Here is a 13223-nt window from a genome sequence, read left to right as displayed (position 1 = left end):
GGCCATGCACACTACATGGATGGACAAGAAAAAGGATAGTCCGGGGGTGGTTCAATAGGATAGGGTCAAATTATGAGTGATGTTTTGTAGTTGTTTTTGTATCTAGGAGAGAGAGAGGAGTTGTCTTAGATATTCAAAGCCTTTAAATACAAACTCAAATTCTAATATAAAATATATTTTTTATGTCATCTAATGTGTCGATTTTTTTTTTAAATTTTTGAATAAAAGTTAGTTTTAAAAAAATTGAAATATGAAATGTCAAAGTAGAGAAAAAAAAATTCAACAGCCAAAGTAAAAAAATAATCAAACATATAGGGGTAAAATGTAATTTATCATTTCTAAAACAATACACATTAACAAATTTTGCTAATTTTTTTTTTCTTTTATTAGGCATTTCTCGACTACAAGTTTAAAAATTAAAGGAAAATTTATTCATAAATTTCATATGGAAAATGTTAATCTAATTTAATTTTTAGAGTTTTATTTTTTGTGAATTAATTAGTTTTTTTTATTTTTAAAAATTATATTTATTTGATTTGGTGTCATTTGAGTTTAAGTGAATGCCTTTTATGATTCATTTTTTCAATTTGCTATTTCGTTTTTGAGATGAGAATAGAAATGTGAGGTGTGAAAGATTCTTTTTTGGGGGGGTTGGTGGCTGAAATATTGATTGTCGAGCGTGAAAATGTACATTTTTGTTAGTATGATTTTTTAATGTTACATTAGAGTAATATGTTTGGAAAAAGTAAACTAAGGAGTTTTTATGTGTTATATTGATTAGAGTGTTACGTTTAAAAAAATTACACTAATAATTTTTTTTAAAATGTTACGTTATTACATTTAAGAAAAATACTAACGAGTTTTTTAGTGTGTTGTGTAATATTAGAGTATACATTTGGAAAAAGCACACTAAGTAGTTTTTGTATTACGTTTGGTAGTATACTAAGGAATTTTTTTAGAATGTTACGCTGTTACGCTTGAGAAAAGTGCACTAAGAAGTTTTTTGTGTATTATAGGAGTATTACGTTTCGAAAAAGTATACTAAAAAGTCTTTTTGAAGTGTTACTATTGGCTTGGGTTTAGGCTAACATCCTGCCATGAAGGAAACCCAGGGTAAGGCTGAGTCACAGTCAACTTATGGTGCTTGGTGCTATACTCTTTAAGGACATAAAGTTGCGCCTTCACCACTTCATATGGGTTTTGGTGAGATGGTAAGCGCTAAGGTCCTATAATTGGTATCAAAGTAAGATCTCAAATTCGATTCCCCTAAAAGACATACTGCTTAAAGGCAGGTGCCGAAGAGGGATTGTTGGTCTAGGTTTGGACCAACATCCTACCATGGCAGAAGTCCGGGGTAAGGCCGAATCACAATCGACTTGAGGCACTTGGCGCTATACCCATTAAGAGAATAAAGATACGCCTTCACCACTACCTACGAGTTTTGGTGGGATGGTAAATACTGAAGTCTTACAGTTATATTTAGTAATTTCAACATTATGAAAAAAATTCACATTTATCCCTTAACACACAGCACACGCGCATTTATGCTTTGCCTTTTATGTAATTCACATTAGAATAAGACCTTTGAGTGCGTAATAAAAAAAAGAACTTTATGTAATTCATACTAGAATGGAACATTTGAGCCTATAATAAAAAAAATAAAAGAATATATAATTAAACAATTCATAAGAACACTATTTAATATTAACAATTTTTTTTTAATAATAAATCAAATAAATTAACTTATAAATGATATGAAATAGGCCAAGAATTTAAAATATGATACCAAGATTTATCAAAATACAAAAAGATAAATATGAGACATAAGCATCCTGAAGATATCATATCAAGCTTTTAACAAAAGGTCCGATGAATTATTTAAATATGTCTTTCTTTTACGAACAGATGAATTATTATGTGGACACTGGGTTTGATCGAGACATCAAAAACACTTCTCATGAATAGCCTTAGGAAAGATTCCTAATTAATTCATCCAAATTTTGGTTGAGTTTCCACCTTCTTTAATGGTATCCAATGCTGCATCACGCGACTTCATGGCTCGAACCATTTCGTCCCGGTTTTTGCCCACGGCTTTTGCTAACGACCGAGCTAACTCATCCGAGTTTGGAACAGCTTGAGCACCCTTACAAGCCCTAGATGCCACTCTGAGTTGATCTACTAATAATGTAGCATTTGTAAACTGGTTAGCCCCCATGGGCCAAGCTAGCATTGGCACTCCTGCGAATATTCCCTCCAACACCGAGTTCTACCCGCAGTGAGTCAAGAATGCACCAACAGCTCGATGACTCAGTATCAATACTTGCGGAGCCCACCCTCTTATCAGAAGTCCTCTTTTAGCCACACGATCTTTGAACCCACATGGAATCACACCATACTTACGTGTCCCTTGGTTGGCTCCTTGATGCACCATATAAACTTAACCCCACTTTTCTCCAATCCCAGTGCTAGCTCCTCCATTTGCTTGTTTGATAACACAGCCTGACTACCAAAGCACACGTACACAACCGTGCGATCTTCACACGTGTTGAGTCAAGACAGCACATCGCTTGGCAATACAGAGCTAGACCCACCTCTCTATTGGGCCAGATTGATCATTAACAAGAGGAGGGACTAACGGCCCAATAGCCCATACTCGATCATGGCCCAATACCTCCATTAGATGGTCTAGACAAACCCGTTCCAACTCACTAAACGAGTTAACCACGAGTCCCCAACTCGCCATGTTAGACTCAAACCCATCTTTGATGAATTCCAATTCCGAAACTGGGTCTCCTTCAACGTAGTAACGATACACGGAAGGGAGCTGCCACCAAGGGTGAATTGGGGAATTCGGCACTTTTGCGAATGAAATCAGAGCGTTGTCATCGTTGGGATCATCTGTCTTTGGTAGGTCACGCCACAGGGAATAAGCAACAGACAAGGCCATAGCACCACAAGGAGAGAACACGAGGCGGCGGATGCTGAGCTGGCAAGCGAGGTGGTGCGTCCACCCCAAGAACATGTCGGAGATGATGGCCACTGGCGGCGAAGGGTGGTTCTGAAACCAATTTAGGAGAGGATTGTAGAGTTCGCCCATGGGGCACATCATAGCACCAAAGCCATTTGGGGGCATGTCTTTGACATTCTCTACGCCGGAGGGGATGGAAGGGTGCGCAGGGAAAGGCAAGATGAGAGTTTGGATTGTAGGTTTTTTTGAGAGAAGTGGGTTTAGAAGAGAGAGGTTTTTGGAGGTGATAAGTATTGTGATCAAGGTTCTGAAAAGTGGTTGTGGTCGCCGTAACGGTAGCGATGGTGTGGTTGCAGTTGCGGGGTGTAAAGGCCGTAGCGTAACGGTTGTGGTAACTAGAACAGCGAATTTTTTTTATTTTTCGCACAATTTAAAAAAAACTTACCAATATGCATATTTTTTTTCCATGATCATATTTATTAGGTTTAAAATAAATATTGATCAATTTTTGTAAATTTTTAAGTATAATCCAATATATTTCATATTTTTAAATTAGTATAAACTGAATTTTTTACATTTTATTTTAATAATTAATGACTTTATATTATACAAAAAATCAATCACTAACTATTATATATAAGAAAAACAATGACAAAAGTAAGAATAAATAAGAGCCTAAATTTATATATACATACATATTTTAACCAAGCGAAATAGATAATGACCACACTTATTATTATTATTATTATTATTATTATTATTATTATTATTATTATTATTATTATTATTATTATTTTCAAACAATATATAAACAGACGCACACAAACAAAATGGTTGAATAATAACAGCTGAATAGAATAGCGTAGGTCTTACAGCTTCAACAAATCAATAACATGTTTTTCACCTTCCCTCTTCTCACTCTCTATCTTTTGCTCCTCCATTTTCTCTCTTCTCTCTATCCCTCTTCCCCCCATTTTTAACTTTTTTTTTTTTTGTGTTTTTTCAAAAGAAACAGTTCGGAACCGTTACGTAACGGTGCGTAACAGGCCGTTACGGCTGTTACGGCACCGTTACGACTGCTATGGCAGCCGCTACGGCTGACACGCCTGTGAATCTCAATCACACTACAAAAGCGACCGTAACGGGTGGCGGTAACCACCAAAACCGTTACATTACGTAACGGTTGCGGCCACTTTTTAAAACCTTGATAGTGATTGTTAGGCCACGAGAGGCTAGTTGATAGGTTAGGTCCAGAAGTGGTATCATGTGCCCCTGCGCAGGATAAGGAAATACCAGGACATGTGTACCATCTCCGGCGGTTGTCATGGCTGTGTATTGAATAAAGAGAAGGGGATTTATTGAGAGAGAGAGTCTCGCCGGAGGTTTTCTGTTTTTTTTTTTTTTTTTGAGCTATGAGTCTTGCTGGAGGTTAAAGTGGGAACATTTGGCATTTTATATTTTGACATTTTATAATAAGATAAATTATAAATATAAATTACAAATACATTTGATACCAAATTTGGGAAAGGGGTTGGTTTTTTGACTTTTTGGTTTTTTTTGGCTATTTTAGCCTGGGCTAAAAAACTTGGTTTGGGAAGGACTTTTTGGCTTTTTGATTTTTTTGACTTTTTTTGTGAGAAAAGAGTGTAATGATTATAGGTTGAATGTGATGTTTTGTTTTTTGTGATTAAAATAATATATTTTGTCATTTGTGGCTAAAATAGCCAAAAAAAACTTGGTTTAGCTCTTCCCAAACGGAGAGTCTTGCAGGAGATTGAAGTGGGAACTTTGGGCATTTTATATTACTTTTCTTTTTTCTTTTCTTTTTTTGACATTTTATAATAAGATAAATTAGAAATATAAATTACAAATACATTTTTACGTTTGATTAAAATATGAATCGCTTTTTTAATTTTAAAAATTACATTCTATCTCTGATGTTTTTAATTTTATAACAAGTCGTTCATTTTATTAATTAATCATTAAGTCAATTAATCAGATTCTCACAAAACATCACCCCCACAATCCCTACTCACTTGTGATTGGTCCAAGTAAAAAAGAATAAATATATATATATATATATATAAACACATCATTGGTCCACACCATTGTAGGGGTGGTAAAGGTCTCTCCAAAAAGTGTCACAAATATTTTCCAAATAAAAAATTCTAAAATGTATTTGTAATTTATCTTTATAATATGTATAGGTGGAAGTGGGCACCTCTTTGGGCATTTATATTATTATTATTATTATTATTATTAGGATAAAGATCCGTAGCTCGTAGCTCGAATGCTTGGCTCGAAAACTGGCTCGAAATTTTTTTTTTTTTAATTCTTTTCCTTCCCTTACTTCAATAACAGACAGAGGCCTTACTTTTCAATAATAGACAGAGGCGAGATAGAGAGGAGAGAGAGAAAAGAAGAGGAAGAAGAAGAAAAGAAGAGGAAGAGAGGAGGCGATCGGTGGGGAGAAGAGGAAGAGAGAAGGGGCGGTTTTTTTTTTTTCTGGATCTGGGGATGTTGATGATGAAGATGTTGATAATGAAGATGTGCTGTGTTGATGAAGATGTTGATGATGAAGATGTGCTGTGTGATGAAGACATTGATGATTTTTTTTTTTTTTTTCTAGATCTGGAGCTGAAAATGAAGGGGGAAAAAAAATTGATGTTTTGTTTGATCTGGAGCTGATCTGGAGCTGAATGTGATGAAGACATTGATGATTTTTTTTTTTCCCTAGATCTGGAGCTGAAAATGAAGGGGGGAAAAAATTGATGTTTTGTTTGATGTTTTGTTTGATCTGGAGCTGAACAAGAGAAGACATTGATGTTTTGTTTTTTTTTTCTTCTTCTTCTTCCTATTCTCTTTTCTTCTTCTTCTAGTTCTGGTCTGCTTCCTCTTCTTCTTCTTCTCTTGTTCTTCTTCTTCGTCTTCTTCCTGCAAGAAAGAAAAAAAAAATTGTTGATGAACAAATTTTATTTTTTTTTTTTTTTGTTGATGTTGATGATCTGGATCTGCAACTCTTTTCTTCTTCTTCTTCTGTTTTTTCTTCATCTTCAACTTCCAAAAAACGAGAATGAAAAAAAAAAATAAATAAAAAATTCTCCAAAACGACGTCGTTTTGGATTCAAGCCAATTTCGAGCTCGACAGTTTCGAGCTACATAGCAGTTCCGTTATTATTATTCTGGCATTTTATAATATGTATAGGTTGAAGTGGGAAGTTCATTAGGCATTTTAAAGATTATTTGGGTGATCTAAATAAATCTTTGTTTGGGAGATGTTAAAATAGTCTGATTTTTTGGTTTTTAATTATTTTAATTTAACTTTTTTAGCTTTATTTAGTTTTTATTTTTGGTTTTTTTGATTTTTGTGAGAAAAAAGTGTAATGATTATGGTTTGAATGTAATATTTTTTCTTATTGGCTTATGTGGCCAATTTTGTCTTTTGTGTTTTTTTAGCTAAAAAAAACAAAACTAAACATGGCTTAACTGTATTTTTTAATTTTTTATAAAAAGATGTGCAAAAAAGTAGAGGTGATGTAACCCAAAAAAGATAAAAATAAATAAAAATAAAATAATATAGGATCCATTTGGAAAGATCACTTGGGCTAAAATAGTTATATAAAACCAAATAGGCTATTTTAACCAAATAAGACAAAATGTCACATACAACTCATAATCATTTTATTTTTTCTCTCACAAAAGTAAAAAATGCCAAAAAGCTTATCACAAACGAGATTTTTTAATGCCAGGCCAAAATAGCCAAAAAATCAATTCACATCCCAAACAAAGTCATAGTGTACCCCAAACTAAGCCTTATATTATTATTTTTTTAATAAAGTTATTCGCACGAATTGATATTAATTAGTGTACCATTGAATGATGTGGTATAATTTTAAAAATTTTAGATCTTTATAGTTTATATAATCGGTGAGACTTATAATTTTGAAATGACAATGTCATAGTATATGTAGTAATTGATATACCAATTAGTACGTATAACTTTTTTGGGGTATTTTATGGCTAATTTTGGAAAGCATGTTAAAAATTATTTTTTTGACGTCTTTTATTTTTTATTTTTTTAAATGTGCAAAAGATAAAAAGATAATAATGCGACTTAAAAAAAAACTAAAAAATTAATAAATTGACTTTTAATTAATTGCCAAAAGAGGCATATTCCCTCGTTTGGAATAGTCACAAAAAAAATAAAATAGACTAAAAAACTAATAAGACAAAATATCGCATTCGAACCATAATCATTTTATTTTTTCTTTTATAAAAATTTAAAAAGTTAAAAAAATCCAATTCAAATAAGACTCTTTAACCTCAAATTAAAAAAATCAAAAAATTAAAAAGTCAACCTCCTTCCCAACGAAACCTATGTATAGGTTGAAGTGTGAACTTCATTGCATTTATAATTGTAAACATTTGTACATAAACCTCCAGCGTGCAACAAGAAAAAAACCTACCAAAACAATATTGTAAGGGGTAAGCTCCCCTCAAAATCTCTCTTTATATCCCTTTATATTTTATTTTATTTTTATAATTTTAATTTAAATTGATAATTCGAATTGTCTATTTCGTAAATCTCGTATTTGAACTTATTCATGTAAAAAATTAATTTCATTCAATAACTATAAATATAGATGCATCATCGATGCGACTCCAGATTGAAACCTACAAGAAGAATGTGGAGAGATATGGAGAGATAGGATATGAAGGGTGCTTATCCCTACGAAAAAGATATATAAAAAAAATTAAATAAAAGAGTAAGATTAACAATAACTGCAATCAAAAGTAGTACAATATTAACAAAATATAATTATTAAAAATGAAATTATATATGATGATTTCATAGAAAATCTATTTTTATTGACATAAGACTGAATATAATTGCAAATCTTGCAAGAAATATATAAGATACAGAACAAATCAGTTTTGTTTGATTTGTTGTGCAAAAATTAAGATAGAAATTTACGTCATTCAAATGAGAAAAAGATACAAAGAGATTAGCTTTAGTTTTTTGCTTTTGTAATTGGCTGATTGTGTTATCTATGAAGACAATGAATGTAAATATCAATAAATATTTTTTTAACAAAAATTCAAAATTAAAAAATTACATTTTGACATGGAGTTATATGGTCCAAAATCATAGGTGCAGTTCAAGAATCTATTCAAATTGTTTTGATGCAATTTTTGACATAAATCTGTGAGAATATTAAACTATACATTAGTGTTTTGACATTAAACTACATACATCAGTGTTTGACATTAATTATGTTAAAAGATAAAGCAAACAATAATACAAAGTACTCAAAATCAAATTTATTTTTTAACCCAAATACATCAATATGTGATTGATATTAATTCCGTTAAAAATAAAGTAAATAGTAATAAAGAATTGTTATAAAAAAATAAAATAAAAAAAACAATGTGTGATTCATGATAAGTAAAATAAAATTAAAAAGGAAAAAATGAACCTGAATGGCCAAAAAAATTGAAAAACTGTGTGATGCCGTACTCAAATTAAAATTTCATTGAGGCTACAAATAAAACTGTTCAATTTGTATATCAATTCATTTTTATATGAAAACTTTATCTAAATACTAAATAGCTAACAGTAATGTATCATTCGGATTTTGTGTTTTTCACTCAAATACAACAATGTTTTGACATTAATTATATTAAAAGATCAAGCAAAAACCAATACCGAATCGTCCAAAAAAAAAAAAAAATCAATGTGTGATTCATAAAGTTAAAAAGAAGAAGAAGAAGAAGAAAAATAAGAAGAGGAAGGCCAAAAAAGAAAAAATTCAATGTGTGATTCATAACAAGTTAAAAAAGGAGGAGGAGGAGAGCAGGATGAAAAAAAATAATAATAAAAAGGAAAAAATTAACCTGAATAGCCAAATCTAAAAATTCATGTGAAGCCGCACTCAAACTGAAATTCGATTGAGGCTACAAATAAAACTGTCCAACCTGTATACCAATTCCTTGTAATATGAAAACTTTATCTAAATACTAAATTAGCAAATAGTAATCTATTATTCAAAATAAAAATAAAAAAAATTTACCCAAATACATCAATGTTTGACATTAATTCTATTAAAAAATAAGCAAAAAGAAATACAAAATTGTAAAAAAAAAAAAAAAAAAAAAATCAATGTGTGATTCATGATAAGTTTAAAAAAAATATATAAAAAATAAAAAGAGAGAGGAAAAAATGAACCTAAATGGCCAAACCGAAAAATCTGTGTGATGTCATATGCAAATTGAAATTTGATTGAGGTTATAAATAAAACTGTTCGGCCTGTGTACCAATTCATTTTAGTATGGAAACTTTATCTTATTTTTTATTTTTTTGTTTGAACGAAAAAAAAGGGCTCGGTGGAAACTTTATCTAAATACTAAATAAGCAAACAGTAATATATTATTCAAAGTAAAATAAAATTTTTTTTACCAAAATACATCAATGTTTGACATTAATTCTGCTAAAAGATAAAGCAAATAGTAAAAAGTAAGCAAACAATAATTTACACTTCAGAATCTTTTTTTTTTTACCCAAATATATCAATGCTTGACATTAATTATGTTGAATGATAAAGCAAACAGTAATATAAAGTACTGAAAATCTATTTCTTTTCATTATTGCTTTTTTTTTTTTTTTTTTTTTTTTTTTTTTTTTTTTTTTTAACCCAAACAATGAGCACCGTGAGAGCTGTCTGGCTGGAGATGGCCGGATAACCCCTCCGGCGTGGGAGTAAGTAATCGAAGAAGATGGAATGTGCTCTCTAGGTGTAGAGAGTTGTGTTTAAGTGAGTATAGTTCAGCTCAACTTAGTTACTTCCAATGTGAAGTGAGTGGAGTCTATATATATAATCCCTTACTTGTTGCCCAAGATGGTTCCATGAAATTTTGGTGTTGCCGAGCTCCCCCTAACATTGCTCAACGTAGTGGACCACTAGATAGTTGACAATGGATCCATATACTCATTGTAACCATGCTTATAATAAATCACATTCCCGTGCTCAACTACCTCTGTGATTCAAGGGAGAGAGGACCAACTGAGGTGGCAGGCTGCACATGCAAGTATTCATAGCTTCCACGTTTCCTCGAGAGGTTCCCTCAGCTCGGTGCTGTTGTGCCCCGGCTCAGCCTTTCACTAGGCTGTTTTATAGAGATGGGCTGGCCCAATTAAATATCTTTGTGTGGGCTCGGCCCACTTTGGTTTCTAATGATGGGTTCGGCCCATTAGTTCGGTCCGCGAATTAAGTCCGGCAGCTCGGCCCAGCCTAGTATCGCGACTGGACTAGCCTTTTCACTACGAGTTGGGCCCAAGTACTTGAAGACTTGGGTAGACTATTGATCATGGAGTTGGACTTGATTAGCTTGCCCACACATTCACCTGACCCACTTGGACCTAGGTTTAATGGATTAGGCCGGCTCAAGACTTGGATCCAACCTATTTATATTTTACCCCTTCATTTTCCCCCTAGCTCGCGCTAAGGCTCCACTTGGGGAGAGCTACAGCCCAATACCCCAAACGTTGGATTTGCTCTAGTTCGGCCTTAGTGGTGGTTCGATCCTGACACATGCACTCTGCATGTGTCCTTTCATAGTGACACGTGGCAGCGCTATACTGGTGTGCAGAGATAGTGCGCCGATTCAATATAGAAGGGCATGATTTTGTACCTTCGTGTCGGTTGAGAGTAATAAATGCCCTAGAGGTGTCAATTCAAACGCCTTCATCTATCTTCAAACTTCAGAAAATCCCAAAACCCCTTTCATTCCTCTGTCTTGGTTCTGATGGTGCTTTGCCCAAACGCTTATTGTCATTGCTGAGGGTTACGAACTATTATTCTCATTCCTGTTCAGAGGATCTTCACACTTTGTCGCTTATTCATCGAATCATTGCAAGTTCTTCCCGAAGCTCCTCTTTTATATTGTTTTTCTATCTATTTCACCATCGTTGGCCCTTGCGCCATTGTTTCCGGTGGCTGTTAGTATTTCTGTGTTTCTTGCTTAGTTATAGTTTTGCTTTTGCCCTTCTAGGTCTAGGTAATGGGAAAATTTCGTTCTTTAGTAAATGCTCCTGAGGCAATTGCCTTGTTCCGCCGTGACTACGGTATCCTTGACAATGTTACCCTTTCGCTGGTGAAAGCCAACACCAAGCACATGGGTACCAGAAACACTGTTGTTTTAACGACCCTATCACGTATAATAATTAGTACTTAATTAATTAAAGAGATTTGAATTTTAATTTTCCATTATTCTGATTTAATTATGGATTTATGAAAGTTGTGGAGACTGATTCGTGTATGACTCTACTGGGGATTTATTTTGGAATTAGAAATTGAAAGCCTAAATGGCTCAAGAGAGTATAATTGGTTAATTGAATTATTTTAATTTCGAATATCGGACCATATGGGAGTTTAATTAAATATTTGATTCAGATTAGTAAAATTGAGATTTTATTAAGTGGGTCCGAATTGGAATTGATTAAGTTATGAGAATTGAGATTTAAGATTATTATGAATTAAATTTATTTATGAGGTGTTCAATTGAATATGCAATTTTTTTTGACGAAGATTTTGAAGTTTAATATGAAATTGAAAGCCTTAATAATGTAAAAAACCAAAATTGAGATTGGAAATAAGTTTAATTTAATATTTTGAGCCTTTGGAGAGTTTGATTAAAAATCTGATTCAGAATGATAAAATTAAATATAATTAATTAGGTTCTAAAGGAAGTCAAATTAGACTAATTAAATTATGTGAAATTCATGATTAGTTATGATTAATTAAATTATATTCTAATCAAGATTAATTAAGATTGCGTGTTATTTAATGAAGCTAACATGTACTCAGTGATTAACTAATCCTATGTAGAATGAGTTAGAATTGTTTGCGTGTGTATGTTATTTATTGAATGAGAGCCTTGCATATGTGTGTACACATGTGTCTTGTTGAAGGCAAAGAGGTGGGTTTATTTTCTTTAAGTGTGTTGGAGCTCTATGCTTTGGGTATTCATTTGTTTTGCTGAGAAAGGAAGTTGGAGGGAGAGAGAGAGAGAGAAAAGAGAGCTCAACTTTTAAAGAAGGAAACCCAAAATTGTGCTGGAAATTGTAAAAGAAGAAGAAGGCTCAAGGGGAAATCATCAATAATCTTTGAAATTAGAGCTTGAGGTATGGAAATTATGCTTAATTTTTGTAGAATCTTTATATCACACTTGAAATTAAGAAAGTTATGAATCAATCTCATGGATTTTGTAAGAAATTGAGCTTGGTTCATGATCATGAATAATAAATTTAGAAATTAATAATTTTGAGTGTGATTTTGTAGTCATGCATGAGATTAATTTTCATTGTTACATGCATGAGCAAATCTATAAGTTTTAATACTCTCATATTGGATTTTGAAGAATTTGAGATAATCAACTCATGTTTTGAAGAGAATGAGGGAAAGTTTTGTAAACATTAAAATCCGTGAAAATCTAGAATTAATTTTGAAGATAAATGAGGTTTTGATTTTAAATCCCTAACCCATGCATGTAATGTAATTTAAGAGTTGGACTCAAATTAAACATATTTTGGAACATCTATGATTTAAGGAAATAAGTTTGGAAAGTAGTTAATTTGAATTTGAATTTGGATTTGATATGAGAAAAATTAATAAAAATCTAAATTAGAACAATTCAAGATTTTAATTATGGATTGAGCTTGACTATGTAGAATTGGTTGGATTTTGATAAATGTTTCATGCATGCAAATGATTTTCTAAGGAGTTTATGACTTTAATTTCATGTTTTGAAGGAAAATAAAAAAAGCTCGAAGTCAATTTTATATAATTAAAAAGAAAATGAGAAATTGGAGTTATGTTCAATTTATGGAAATTAACTTAGAAATTAATCACTTTGGGTTTGAATTTAGTTGTCTTAACATGAAATTGAGTTTCAATTGTACATGCATTATGAATTTTTTAAGAGTTTTGAAAGTTTAATTCATGTTTTAAAATTTGTGGGTTTGAAATTGGGTTTGATATGGAGAAAATAAATTAAATCTAAATTTGGACAAATTTGGAAATAAATTATAATTTATATTTGAAAATCAAAAATTAGGTTGATTTTGATTTAAATTTCTTACATATAAATATTTTGAAAGGGCTTTATAGCTTTAATTTATGTTTTATAAAACAAAGAAGAAGAATGTTGGAATTATTATATTCATAAAATTATTGGTTTTAATCTTAATGATCAAAGA

At 31.8% G+C, this 13223-nt stretch overlaps 1 pseudogene; it reads right to left on the bottom strand.

Moving 5' to 3' along the window:
- Positions 1 to 1984: 1984 nt before the first annotated feature.
- LOC114320584 (UDP-glycosyltransferase 89B2 pseudogene) lies at positions 1985 to 4294 on the bottom strand (annotated as a pseudogene).
- Between the last annotated feature and the right edge of the window lie 8929 nt (positions 4295 to 13223).

The sequence above is a fragment of the Camellia sinensis genome, chromosome 15, assembly GCF_055761805.1.
Source record: "Camellia sinensis isolate YWXY chromosome 15, ASM5576180v1, whole genome shotgun sequence".
Lineage (NCBI taxonomy): Eukaryota > Viridiplantae > Streptophyta > Magnoliopsida > Ericales > Theaceae > Camellia > Camellia sinensis.
This window is presented reverse-complemented; position numbering and strand designations above follow the sequence as displayed.